The 6,240-nt window shown below is 35.3% G+C and overlaps 1 long non-coding RNA gene across 1 annotated transcript; it reads right to left on the bottom strand.

Annotated features, from left to right (window-relative positions):
• Positions 1–475: 475 nt before the first annotated feature.
• On the bottom strand, positions 476–5,906 carry LOC147335287 (uncharacterized). The gene is made up of 3 exons (XR_015126629.1): positions 2,622–5,906; positions 1,613–1,644; positions 476–504 (listed from the first exon to the last, which is right to left on the bottom strand). It is a non-coding gene; the product is annotated as an uncharacterized LOC147335287 (long non-coding RNA).
• Positions 5,907–6,240: the final 334 nt, after the last annotated feature.

The raw sequence follows: 6,240 nt of genomic DNA, 5'->3' as shown, positions 1-6,240 counted from the left end.
CAAGCAAGTCCAATTGAATGAATGAAACAAAACACATGGTGTAAACGAATCAGTCTGGACTTTAATGAAATTAAGATTCTTGGTATGACTTGAAAACCCTATATTGGGCCTTAATTAAGACTTTTTTCTTTTCTTTTTTTGCCTGTCCTGTTTGGATCTAATTATGACAATTCTGAAATTATAGTGGACCAAAATCAACCAGTGATGTAAACCAGTCATTACCAGTTACTGTAAATGCTTGATGGTAATTGTTGCTATCAGGGCATCCACAGCTGGGTATTAGAGACCAACATGTTTTTACATTAGACCAGGTTGTTCTGGTTCAAAAATGAAATCATCACTTTAAAACTGCTTTTTGTATTTATCCAGGTCATCCTTGTTAGATGATTTGAAACGTGAAAAAAGCATAAACAAAATAAATCTGCAAGGAAGAAAGACCTTTCTCAGCACTGTACTGCAGACAAAACCTATACTTACCAGACTTGAGACGATCAGATCAGTATCCTAGAGAAAGGAAACAACACATCAGATCACTGTTTAATGACTTAGACTGTTGAACCTCTTCGCACACAATCCAATTTACTGTGACATGAAATAACTAGTAAAATCCTCAATTTCTCCAAGCCTTTATGAACTCACTGTAGTCTGAAGAGGACAAACTTCAGTTACAGAGTCTCACATGGTGATAACATGTGTAATAAAGGCATGCATACTACAGAAGTGCAAAGAAGAGGCACCAATATTTGTTGGTACAGATTATGGCTTTTTAGCTCCATCATTTTCTATCACAAGTCAGTGCTTAATAAAGTGTGGAAAAACCACAACTGTTAGAATCAACGGAAAACCTCACCAGGTTTTAGTTCTGATCTGAATATGTAAATCCTAAAATACATGTAAATTCTGACATGTTATAGTAACAACAGTGGCACACCATTTTGCAATTACAAAAATTATAATAAAAAGTCCTTCCATTGTACCTGTTGGCAGGAATCTTTTTGTATTTTGCAATATTTCCCTTTTATATAAAATTTTAAACACAATGTATCAAGCAAATTATTAAGAAACTGATTTAAACTTATTGTATATAAATTACACACAGGCTTTAACATACACAACATTGCCTACTCACAACTCTGGTTCTCTGAGTTTTTTTATTATTGCTTAAATGTTTAACCTACCACTTCTGTTCACTCAGGCAAAAATACTTCTATAGTGGTCTGACTTTAATACATCAGAATCAGAATCAGAATACTTTATTGATCCCTGGGGGAAATTATCAATACATAAGCAGAATATGAGTGAAGATATAAATCAACAACTGTGGTGCTCTGCTACGTAAATCCACAAACAAACGGAGAACACAAACAACTGTATAAAAACAGTTGTTTGTGTTCAAACATAAAAATCAGACACAAATGGCCTGTTAAACTTCAGGGACAGTCAGAGGTCATGTGTGGGGCCTTTGCTGCTACAAGTTATAAATTCTGACCATTTGATTTTGCCCATCAATAAATGGTAATCTCACAAAAACCAAACTACGTTAGGTAAGTTGCTAAACATGTTACACAGTGACAATGTCATATTACTGCAGTTACAATTGCTGCTTACTTACCAGCAAACGCAAAACCAAAGTTCTGTTTCACTCTGTAACAAAAGAACAAAAATACAGAATCAGACAACTAAAATCAGCATCAGAGTCAATACTGCATCACAATCTGTAGTGAAAAAAAAAATCTGTTAAATTCTTTGTTTACAACAGCTTTACTATAAACACCCGATCTTCTCTTTCTGCACCTTATTAAAGATTTCTGTCTTTATTAAGGTGATGTGTCGTTTTATCGATCTGCAATAAGCCACAGAAATTCCTCATTAACGTAAAGCTCTAATACTTTGGTGCTATTACATAACACAGCAGATACCACAAGCAATGATTTGCTCGCATTGCACACTTGATCAAATGATAACATCACAGTTTCAAAGCATGCAACAATCACAAATAATACTTGATACTATAAATGCTTGATGGTAGTTCTTCGTATCAGGGCTTCCACAACTGGGTATTAGAGACCAGCATGTTCTCACATTAGAACAGATAGCTCTGGTTTGGTTTTCTCTGCTTCATACGTGAAATCATCACTTTAAAATGCTTTTTTGTATTTATTCATATCATCCCTGTTAGATGATTTGAAACATGTGACAAAAAAGCTTGAACAAAATAAATCTGCAAGGAAAAAAAAGAATTTTCCCAGCACTGTACCTCAGACAAAATGAACTCACTTTAGTCTAAAGAGGGCAAAATTTAATTGCAGAGTCTCAAATGGCCTTAACATGTGTAATAAAAACAATAATTACTAGAGAAATGCTTTGATAAGCCTTTAAAATTAAAATTAGACATAAATGGCCTATTAAACTTCAGGGACATTTTTAGGGACACTCAGAGATCTAGTAGGGGGGGGGGGGGGGGGGGGGGGGGGCTTTACTGCTTATAAATCCTAAATGTGTTTTTGCCCATGAGCAAATGGCAAGATATCACAGAAAGCCAAACTATTGTATATAAATTGCTAAACATGTTACACAATCCCAATTTCATATTGCTTCAGTTACAATCACTGTTTACTTACCAGCAAAGGCAAAACCAAGCTTCTAGTTCACTCTGTGTAACAAAAGACAAAGAACAAAAGTACAGGATCAGAAAACTCAAATCAGCATCAATACTGCATCACTCTCTGTTGTCAAAAAGATTCACTAAACTTCTTTGTTTACTACAGCTGGAATACAAACAACAACTCTCCTCTGTTTTCTTTGGTCTACATCTCATTTAAGATTGCAAAACACTCATACATGAAAAACTGCACGGTGTATATTTTTAAGGCTTTAATATTTGAGGTGGTCTGCATTCAAATTCTACTTCCTAAAATATTACCAACTGCACATAGTATCATTAAATATGCTGTAGTTTTAAAATAAATATCTATGTACCATACTACTAATAATATACTGCCATATTTTATTTATGTGAAGGTGGGCTGTTGTTTATTTCATTAATTTTCCACAAAGTGAGAATTTAAACTGTGCTGCAGATTTAGGTTGGCACAAACAAGCCTTGTTAAACAGTTCTTAAAAATTAAAGTCTACAAATTAGGAGTTCTTAATATTCTTGGGCTATGTCCACATGTACACAGGTACTTTTGAAAATGGAGATTTTTCTATCCGTTTGCACCTTTCGTCCACACTTAAACGGCGTTTTCGGTCACTGAAAAACTAAAAACGCTTGCCAGGATATTTTTGAAAACTCCGTTTTTGCATTTATGTGTGGACAGGGAAACGGAGAAAACGCAGCACCTTTTTTGACGTCACACTGTGCGCCACGTTATTGTTTCAATGAAATGCATTTCTACAATACGGTTACTGTTAATTGTTCTCTCTGCAGTGTTTAAATGCTTACATATACGCACACAGTTACTGTCCCCCCACACATATGACTCTGTTCTGCTTTTATGCCCCATCTTTGTTTGCTATTTCCCACCGAGGCTTCTAGACTTCTGATTGGCCAACATTTCTACACTTTAGGAATATATCGCCACCTGTTGCTTTGGTATGTTCCTAGCAGAGTTTTCCTTCATTTCTGCGTTTATGTGTGGACGGGATTGTTTTTTAAAACGAAAACGTAAAGTCTCAGTTTTCAAAAATACCCGTGTATGTGGGGACATAGCCTATGTTTAATCCTCAGTTTCTCCCCCCCTCCTTTCTCTTAATTAATCCACAAGACCTGGACAAACGTGACTCTTTTTCTCCCGTGTTCGGTCAGAGGCGATAAAATGGCTCCTTTGATCTTGCCGACAGCTGACACTGAATCTAAGATGGCGGTTGGTTAAAAACTTTACAGCATAAAGAATGAGGCTGTTTTAACCAACTGATTTGTGAAGAGAACTAACTGCACCTTATGTAACAGACTGACAAACACACCAAATGTAATTAATAAAACAACACGATAACCGTGGTTCACAGTCAAATTTTCATTTCACACTGGGCTCAAAGGAGCGCTAGGCATTAGCATCGGGTTGTTAGCTCATCAAACACTCCTTTTACATACAAAAATGACAAAGTTTCACTAAGAAAAAGCAACCACTGTGTTACTCTAATATGAGTTATACCTCGGTTGGCTTTATAAATCACTAAAAGAACTCGTTAAATCGCACAAACAGACTATAAACATTTAGGAGAGAAGAGGAGAAGCAGAGCAGCAGCACTCACCCAGAGCGGACTCAGCGAAGTGTGCGGAAAGGCGGATGTCCGGCAGTCAGGTAAAAGATGAGGCGTTCACGGGTAGTAGGAAATTCCAGTATTACACACAATGGGCATTGTAAACATCAAAAATGTAGGTGATTTTAAATATTCTATACAATATTTATTTGCTACAGAAAAAACTCGCAGAACTTTAAATCTATAACTTGAATAAATATTATTAGAAGGCTCTACTCCTGAACACCAACACCAAAGAGCTGAGTTCACCAGACCTGAAAAAAAAACAACAACAACCAGTCCAGGACAGTCAGTCTGCAAAGATGTTTTAAAGACAAATATATATATATATAAACATTATCCATTAAGGATTCCCCTCAAAACAAATGACCATAATTTCCTAACCGTAAGGGCTAGAACGGTCACTGCACCGTTTTGTTCAGAAGAGATGGGGGAATCTTCAAGTGTTGACAATTTATCATTAAAATGTGAATTTTTAGAGATATATGACATGGATGACTTGTTGACTTAGAAGCCACGAATTCCCCAATATGCAAATAGTATGATTAAGCATAAATACTACATTTAGTAGAAATACTATGTTTTAGCACAAATAGTATAAAAAGCAGAAATACTGTAATTTAGCAGAAATACTATATTAGGCACAAATTCTATGAAAAGCAGAAATAGTATGATTTAGCAGAATAGTAATATATAGAAATAGTATGATTAAGCATAAATACTACATTTAGTAGAAATACTATGTTTTAGCACAAATCCTATAAAAAGCAGAAATACTATAATTTAGCAGAAATACTATATTAAAATTAAAAATGCAAAAGACAATAAATGTCCCTAAGGACCTCTGAAGGTTAAACACAAATCCTATAAAAAGCAGAAATACTATATTAGGCACAAACAGTATAAAAAGCAGAAATACTATAATTTAGCAGAAATACTATGTTAGGCACAAATAGTATAAAAAGCAGAAATACAATTATATAGCAGAAATGCTGTATTTAGAAAGAAAAATATAACATAGTAGAAATTGTATGATTTGGCAGAAATACTATATTTAGCACATATACTGTAACATGACAGAAATTCCTCCAATTAGTAGTAATACTTTAACATAACACAAATGTTATGATTTGGCACAAAAATCATGATTTGGCAAAAATACTATGATTTAGCAGAAATACTATTATTGAGCAGAAGTACTAAGATGTAGTAAAAGTACTTTGATTGAACAGAAATACAATTATGGAGGAGTAATACTTTAAAATGGGAGAAATATTGATACACACACACACATACACAGAGCCTAAAGGGAAGAGTATTTGTGCCATGGAGTGTTAACAAGAATGTGAGGTCCATATTATCAAAAGCTGGTAAAATCATAAAAGTTTGCAGAATTGTAATAAATGATGAATATGAATTACTGGTCTGTGACAGTGTATTAATTTGTAGGGAAAAAAAAACATGTTGACCAAGGTGGAATCGAACCCACGATCTTTGGCTTGCAGAGCCGTGTCATTACCAACTGCGCCACTGGGAAAGAGAGCGGCCGCTTTGGAAAAACAGGCTGATGAGGAGTCAGAATTAGATCGCGGTGAGAGGCGAAAAACACCGTTTTTTGGAGTTACAAAACGTTGTGTAACTAAAAAACTAGGTGGACTAGAAGCATAATTCTTCTACTGGCTGAATCAGCGGACTTTGGTGTACTTTGACTGCGATTTTCATTGCTCTCTGTACATCTGTCGCTGAGATATGACGAGAGAGGAAACGGGAGACCTCAGATATGATTGGCTGGCTGGGAGGCCGTGCAGGCTGTGATCTGTATACTTGAATGTCTGAGTCCTCACAGAGGATTGGCTGCCTGGGGACCTGGCAGAAATATATAGAAATAGTATGATTAAGCATAAATTCTATAAAAAGCAGAAATAGTATATTAAGCACAAATCCTATAAAAAGCAGAACTAGTATATTAAGCAGAAA

This window comes from Aulonocara sp. 'chitande type north' Nkhata Bay, linkage group LG3 (assembly GCF_057382095.1).
Source record: "Aulonocara sp. 'chitande type north' Nkhata Bay isolate Kocher_YH1m ecotype deep benthic linkage group LG3, A_spYH_male_GT1.1, whole genome shotgun sequence".
In the NCBI taxonomy this organism is placed as follows: domain Eukaryota; kingdom Metazoa; phylum Chordata; class Actinopteri; order Cichliformes; family Cichlidae; genus Aulonocara; species Aulonocara sp. 'chitande type north' Nkhata Bay.
This window is presented reverse-complemented; position numbering and strand designations above follow the sequence as displayed.